Source organism: Gracilinanus agilis, chromosome 5, assembly GCF_016433145.1.
Source record: "Gracilinanus agilis isolate LMUSP501 chromosome 5, AgileGrace, whole genome shotgun sequence".
Classification (NCBI taxonomy): Eukaryota; Metazoa; Chordata; class Mammalia; order Didelphimorphia; family Didelphidae; genus Gracilinanus; species Gracilinanus agilis.
Genome location: NC_058134.1, coordinates 210,832,174 through 210,840,284, shown reverse-complemented (window position 1 = coordinate 210,840,284; position 8,111 = coordinate 210,832,174). Strand labels below are relative to the sequence as shown.

Sequence of the window (8,111 nt, the reverse complement as noted above, 5' to 3'; positions counted from 1 at the left end):
GGAAGGAAGGAAGGAAGGAAGGAAGGAAGGAAGGAAGGAAGGAAGGAAGGAAGGAAGGAAAGAAGGGAGTCTGGTATTGGTATTATCAAAAATAACAGCTTTATAAAGTATGAACAGCATGAGAAGCAAAAATTTATTCCCTAACAGCAATGGGAAAGTGCTATCAGATATTTCTGTGTACCTTAGGAGGATGATCCATAACCAATGCCAAAATGACAAGACACACAGCTCTCAGATATGGTTTGTGTCTGAAGTCAAATGTTCTCCACCCCCAACATTTTTATTTTTATTGTTCAGTTGTTTCAGTCATGTACCCCCGTTTGGGGTTTTCTTGGCAAAGATATTGGAGTAGTTTGCCATTTCCTTCTCTAGATTATTTTATGAATGAAGAAACTAAGGAAACTTAATGGGATTAAGTAACTTCCCAGGATCACACAGGAAATGAGGTCAGAATCGAACTCAGGAAAATGAGTCTTTCTAACTCCAGATTCTATCCACTGTACCACCCAGGTCTCTAACATTTTATCATTTTATCATTCATCCTTACCTGAGGTATTAGGGACTAAGAAGTAGAAGCAATTTTAAAACGAATCAAAGTAAAAGTTGTAAGCAAGGGATAGCTAGGTAACATAGTGGATAGAGCACCAGAATAGAAGTTGGGATGACCCTGGTTCAAGTCTGGTCTCATTCAAATACTTTCTAGCTGTGTGACCTTGGGCAAGTCACTTAATCCCCGTTGCCAGCCATTGCCACTCTTGTGTTAGAAATGATACTAAGAAAGAAGGTAATGGTTTTTAAAAATAAATAAAACTTATGAGCAAAATGTTTATGATGGGGAAAAAAATCCAAATTATTAGTTAAACGATGATTAGGTTAATAGCTTATTTCAGTTTATTTATTATAATAATAGATATTTATAGTGTTATAAAGTTTGCAAAGCACTTTGTATACATTGTAATATTTGGCTATCAAAATAAACCATACAAGAGATGTCATTATACCTGTTTTATAGGCTCAGAAAGATAGTTCCTAACCAACGCAACAAACTATCAAAGGCTAGATTTGAACCCAGGTTTGCTGGGCTCAGATCCAGTACTCAATCTGCTCTGCCGGTTAGAACAATTTGCCATGCTAGTTAGTCCTCATTCCCCAACCCCCATTATTATAGACAGTGAGAATTGATTGTAATGCAGAAATGCAAGTCAATGGTACAATAACAGGATGCAGCTGCAGATTTCATAGAAATGGGTGACAGCCAATTCATATTATCTGTACTATTAAGAGTATTCCCAGAGTACATGACACATGGCATGCTGAAGTGCCACCTAAGATTCTTTCAGACCTTTCAGAAATGAAAAAAATGAAAAAAGAGATAGTACAACAAATAAAATTTCAGGCTGCTAATTAATAAAAAGAAATAACCAAGAATTCTTATTGACTAATAAAAATCAGAAACCTAGTTGCTTAATGTAATAAAAACAAAAACAAGGAGTACTCAATTCAGCAACATTCACTAAAACTGGAACAATACAGAAAAGATTAGAATGATCCCTAAGCAAAGATGGCCTACAAATTTGTAAAGCATTCCATATTTTTAATTTTTACATATTTTTAATCTTTTGAATATGTTATACTACACAACATTCTTTACACACATGTAAAAAAGTCTGACCTAAATAAAGAATATTAATTGCTCATGAAGAGACCAAATCACTATAATAAAATAACAATACTACCTAAATTAATTTACTTGTTCAATGCCATACCATTTTACCAAAAGATGACTTTAAAGTAGAAAGAATAATAACAAAATTCATTTGGAAGAAAAAAGGATCAAGAATCTCAAGGAAAATAATGGGGAAGAGATGAGAAGGGGTTCTATCAGTACCAAATTTCAAGCTGCATTATCAAGCAGTAGCCATTTTAAAATTTTAGTACTGATTTAAAAATAGAAAGGTAGCTCAGAAAAATAGACTAGGTGTAAAATATGTGAAAGTACAAGAACAGAATAGTCTTGTTTTATTAAAACTCTTTTTTAAAACTAAGCTCCTAGGGCAAAAAATTCACTATATTTGCCAAGAACTGCTGAAAAGCAGTCTGTATCAAACTATGTATAGACTACTATCTCACAACTTCCTACTATCAAGGAAACCATAGTATCATCCCAGTCACCCAGCCTTGCAATGTAGGTGCTATCCTTGACCCTCTCCACACCTGCATATTCAATCAGTTCTCAAGTTCTGTCATAAATAACTTCATACCACTCCCTACTGGTTGGCCCTCACCGCTTTACTTCTTGGATTATTGCAATAGCATGCTGGTCAGTCTACCAGTCTAAAAGTCTCTTCATTCAGCTGTTCAATTGATCTTCCTAAAACACATCTGACCACATTCAATAAACTCCAATATCTCCCTGTGACTTCCAGTTCATAATCTGTTCCCCTTCTAGCTTTCTGGTCTTTTTATTCCTTACTCCCTTCCATGTACTCTGATATCCAGTGACACTGGACTGCTTTTCTGTTCCTAAAACACAACAGCATATTTTGATTGATCATTTTCACTGCCTGTCCACCATAATTAAAGTGAATATTCCAATCTATTAAACAGGGCAGATAAAAAGCCTTCAGAGATAAGAAAAGCTCAATCTCCAACACCCTTCCCCCACCAAAAGCACTAAGAGCCTCCTTAAGAATCCTGCTGACTTGGATCCCAGGGCAAAGGCTGCAACCCTGACAGAATACCTTGATAACAGGGCAGGAAGCACAACTCCCTTCATCCTCCATACCTTCACCTTCTCCTTCAGCTTCTGATATCAGCTGGGGAAGATCTGACCTCAGGGCTCATTAATACTCCATCAGCCTAATCTAGTCAATCAGCAGAGCAGAGAAGAAGCCCCTTCAGGACAGAATAGCCCAAACCCACAGATCCAGCAAATAATCAGGGAAGCAAGATTACAGTCAATAAAACGAGGTGGGGGAAGGAAGAAGGAAAAAATATGAGTAGACGACAGAAAAAGAAAAAGGAAATTACAAAGTGCAAATGGAACAGAGGAGGACCAAGGAACACCAAGAAAAAATGCAGAAACTCCAGCAAATTGGACTCAGGCTTTGGAAGAACTCAAAAACAATTCAAAAAACAATTAAGAGAAGCTGAAGACAATTGGGAAAAGAACTTAAAAAGGAAAATGAGTCATCTGGAAACAGAGGCAAATAAACTAAAACAAGAAAATAGTGTCATGAAAGCCAGAATTGACCAGCTTGAAAATGAGTGAAAGATGACCTACAAAGAAAAACAGATGAGAAGGAGAAGGATGACATTCCCTTTTGAGCAACTTTAAAATAATAATGCTTCAAATCAAATTCTGGAGTGGCAGCAAAAGGTTAGGGTGAAACATCCTTCCATCTGAAGAGATCTGTGACATGGGAGTAGAGGTTGGCCTAGAGCCCCGGTAGATGCAAACACCATTGAAGGGTCTAAGTAGTAGGAAAAGAAGCAGAAGTCACTTACAGAGTTCTCAAAGCAGAAATGGTAACCATCAACTAAAAAGAAAGAGATTACAATGACTCCTGTGCTAGCACTGGATGCAGGACCAGACACTGTTTAGCAACTCCCATTGCCTTTACTTACTTCTGTGCCACATTTCAAGGATAGAAAGGAACTCTTTCAATCAAAAGGGAGCAGGGTTCTTGAGGAGTAGTATCACTTCTGGTCCCCAGTGAGTAGGACCCTGAGGATTTGTACCAATTGTAATTCCAAAGGATTAGAGGCTCTACTTAGATAATAACCAGAGCACGACCAGGAGAGCAATAACTATACCTATTCCTTGACTACACCAACTTGGAAACACAAAGAACTTCCAAATCCCCAGGAATAGCTCTGAAAAATAATAATATGAAAAAGTCTGAAGCTTAGGACAATATTCACCCCTCCCCCCACTCTCTACTAGCTGTGCTACAAACAGAGCCAAAATGTAACATAAAGTTCAAAGCCAGGAAAAAAAAAAACAAAAGCATGAGCAAACAACAAAAAATAACCTGACCATAAAAATTTACTATAGTGACAGAAAAGCTTAAGAAACAAACTTAAAAGAAGACAATGAAGTAAAAAACACTTATAAGTAAAGCTTCAAAAGGGAAATAGTCATTGGACCCAAGCCTAAGAAGAATTCCTGGAAGAGCTAAAAAATTATTTTCAAAATCAAGTAAGAGTGGTAGAGGGAAAATTAGATAAAGAAATGAGAGCAAAAGAAAAAATTATGAAAAGACAATTAGAAACTGGGGAAAAAAGAAGCACAAAAAAATACTGAAGAAAATAAAATCCTAAAAAACAAAAATGGGTAAATGGAAATAAGAAGTACAAAAGTTCACCAATGAAAATAATTTCTTAAAAAACTAGAATTGGCAATGCAGATGCTTATGACTCCGTGAGACATCAAGAAACAAACCCCAAAATAGTAAAAAAAAAAAAAAATGAAAAATAGAAGAAAATATGAAATATCTTATTGGAAGAATAACTGACCCAGAAAACAGATCAAGGAAGGAAAATTTAAAAATTATTAGATTAACTGAAAGCCATGATCGAGGAAAAAAGCCTAAACATCATATTTCAAGAAATTAGAAAGGAAACTTCCCCAAATATCTAGAACCAGAGGACAAAGTAGAAATAATCCACTGATGATCATCTGAAGGAGATTCTAAAAACTCCATGGAATAGAATAGTATATCCAAATTCCAGAGCTCCCTGGACAAATAGAAAATACTTTAAGGAGCCAGGGAAAAATGCCATTTCAAATATCATGGCAGATCCATAGTCAGGATCACACAAGATTTAGCACCCATTGTGTTAAAGAAATAGAATACTTTGAATATGATGTTCCAGGAGACAGAGTCAAAATTACAACTGAAAATAATAGCCCAGCAAAACTGAAGTAGAAGACTTTCAAGCATTCCTGATGAAAAGACCAAAATTGAATAGAAAATTTTATTTTCAAATACAAGACTCAAGAGAAGAAAAAAATGTAAACATGAAAGAGAAATCATAAGAAACTCAGTACAGTTCAACTATTTACATTCCTATATGGGAAGATAATATATGTCACTTCTAAGAACTTTACCATTATTGGGGAAGTTAGAAGGGTTCTACATTGAAAGAGGGAGTGAAAGTGAGTTGATTAGGTTGGGATGATATGAAAAAATGAAAGGGTAAGAAAGAGAAAGGAATAGTTTTAGAAAGTGTAAGGATGGGATTTGTGCAAAGGGGATGGGACAAAAGGAGCCAGAGAAGGAGTGGCTGACAATTGGTGACAGTTGCTGGCAGCTGAGACCAGAGAGAATGTTGGGGTAATTCTCCAGAAGAGGAAAGAAGAGGACATCCCAGCTTGGATCCAGTCCTGAAGGCTTCCTCAGGATCTTTCTTTGGAAACTGAAACTTTGATTCCCTGGTCAAAGGCATCCCATCGCTTCTCACCCATCAAGACTTCAACCATTGAGTCAGCTAAAGTTTTTGGACTCCATTTTGGGAGCAATCTATTAGTCTCCTTCTCACATTACCCAGCCTTGCTGAGAGACCCCCTTTCAGTCAAAACTTACAATTATAGGAAAGGATAGAAACAGAAAACTAGAAATAGAAACAAAGGAGAAGGGTTGGGGGAAGAAGCTTAGGAGTGGGAGCCATTCAGGTTCCCACCTAAGCGACTGACTTCATAGAAATAGAGAAGAGGGCACACCAAATCCCTCTGCCCTTTACCCCTTTCCCCAATCCCTAAATTGTGATTAATAAAAGCCATTCATTAGTCAGATAGCATTCCAGAGTGCCTGAGAGACAACGAGGGAGAAGGGAACCACAGCTTGGTCTGGCTGCCTCCATGTTGGAGCCAGACCACCCACTGTGAAGTTGACTGACCTCGGGGAGGCTTGTGTGAACCCCATCCTCATTCAGGATCAGATTGGGGTACCACATACCTCATCTTATAGGGAAACCTCACCCCCTACTCTTGTGGGGCAGCACAACCATCCAGGTCACCCAGTTTTGGGGTGACACCCCTCAAAGTCTCCCGGTATATATTCGGCATGAAGGGAGAGCTGGAAGAGAGACTCACCTCATAGACTCTCTCTATCTCCCCTCTATTTAACGTTCTTTACTGGCTCTCATTATTGTTACAAAAGGTAGGATATGGCAGACTTCTGGAGAAAATTGAATGGGGAATAAAAAAGGTGTATACTCCTTTTTCTCAACTAGACATGACACTTTCACAGAAATTGACTGCGTATCAAGGCTTAAAAATCTCACAACTGATATGCAGAAAGGTAGAAATATTAAATGCATCCTTTTCAGACCATAATGCAGTAAAAATTACTGTTAATAAAGGGCTCCCTATTTAGGGTGCCAAAGAATTGGAAATTGAAGGGATGCCCATCAATTGGGGAATGGCTAAATAAGTTGTAACATATGATTGTAATGGAATACTACTGTGCCATAAGAAATGACATACAGAATAATTTTGGAAAAATATGGGAAAACCTACATGAAATTACAAAGAGTGAAATGGAAAGATTAAAAAGATAGATAGGCTGATTAAAGATAAAGTAAAAATTAATTGGAAATGAAATAATCTAATCCTAAAGAATGAGTGATTCAAAGAATGAATCCTAGAAACAATTAGTAATTTCATTAGAGACAATGAAAAAAATGAGACAACATACCAAAATTTGTGGGTTGCAGCCAGAATAGTACTTAGGGGAAATTTTATATCTCTAAATACTTATACCAATAAAATAAAGAAAAAACAAATCAATTCAACTAAAAATACTAGGGGGGAAAAAGAACAAATTTTAAATCTTCAATAAAACACCAAAATGGAAATCCTGAAAATCAAAGGAAAGATTAATAAAGTTGAATACAAGAAAATTTTGCACCATTTACTTGTAATTTTGCACCATTTACTTTTGGTTGTTTTGTGATTATTCTTTCCATTTGTTGTTATCATTGTGTCTATTATTTTCTTGTCTCTGCTTACTTTGTTCTTTACTAATTCATTTAGATCTTTCCATCTCTATTCATTACCTTTGTAATATCTTACAGCATAATAATATTCCATTCAATTCATACACCTCAGTTTGTTTAGTTATTCCGCATCTATTTTGTTTCCAATTCTTTACTTCCACCAAATAGTGTTGCTCTAAATATTTGCTATATATGGGGACTTTATTTTTATCAATAACCTTCTTAAGGTATAAACCTAGGGTGTAGCTATTTTAATTATTAATTTAATTATTAACTATTTACATAATTCCAAAATGCTTTCTGAAATGGTTGTTCTAATTCACAGTTCTAACAACAATACTCTAACATGCCTACCTTCCCACACCCCTTCAATATCCATTATTCCCATCTTTTGCCAACTTAAACAATTTTCTAGGAGTGAAGTGAAACCTCAGAGTTGTTCTGATTTGCATTTCTCTTGTTATTAGTCATTTAGAACCTTCTTTCATATTATTGTTAACAGTTTTTAATTCTTTAGAGACCTAGTTGTTCATAACCTTTAACCACTTGTCTATTGGAGAATGGCTTTTCTTCATACTATACATACACACAAAATATATGCTAGTTTTCCATATATCATGGATACCAAATATGTATTTGAGAAATTTTATATTAAGATCTGCCTCCCAAAACTTTTATTCTTATCCTAGAAGTTTATATTTATATTAGATCTGTCCAAAACTAAGTGAAGTTTTAAATTTCTTGTCCCTATTATTGTCTATGTTTTCCTCTAATTAGGTTAATTTTTCCTTATAGATTTAGATTCTAAGACATTTGAAGTAATGTGGCAGAAAAAAATTATTTAGAACTGAAATAAAGTAGGAAGAAGTATATTAAGCCTGGAAGAGGGAGCAGTTAAAAAAAGGGTGAATTCCTCATCCCCAAAGTTTCTAAATTACACATTATATAGAATTCTAACAAAAGAACAAGGAAACAATAGCCTTTTGGCTGTTTTGCACAGAGGTCAACTATCCAAATAAAACAAGTTATCAGTCTTCTGGTCTTCTGACAGGTCTTTTGGGGGGTCAGAATAACCTGGAATCATGAGTTAAGCATTAAACAAATCTGGT

The 8,111-nt window shown here is 35.7% G+C and overlaps 1 non-coding gene across 1 annotated transcript; it reads left to right on the top strand.

The window, feature by feature from the left end:
* The first annotated feature begins 1,491 nt into the window (after positions 1 to 1,491).
* Positions 1,492 to 1,596, top strand: LOC123250776. Its single transcript, XR_006506418.1, has one exon. It is a non-coding gene; the product is annotated as a U6 spliceosomal RNA (small nuclear RNA).
* Positions 1,597 to 8,111: the final 6,515 nt, after the last annotated feature.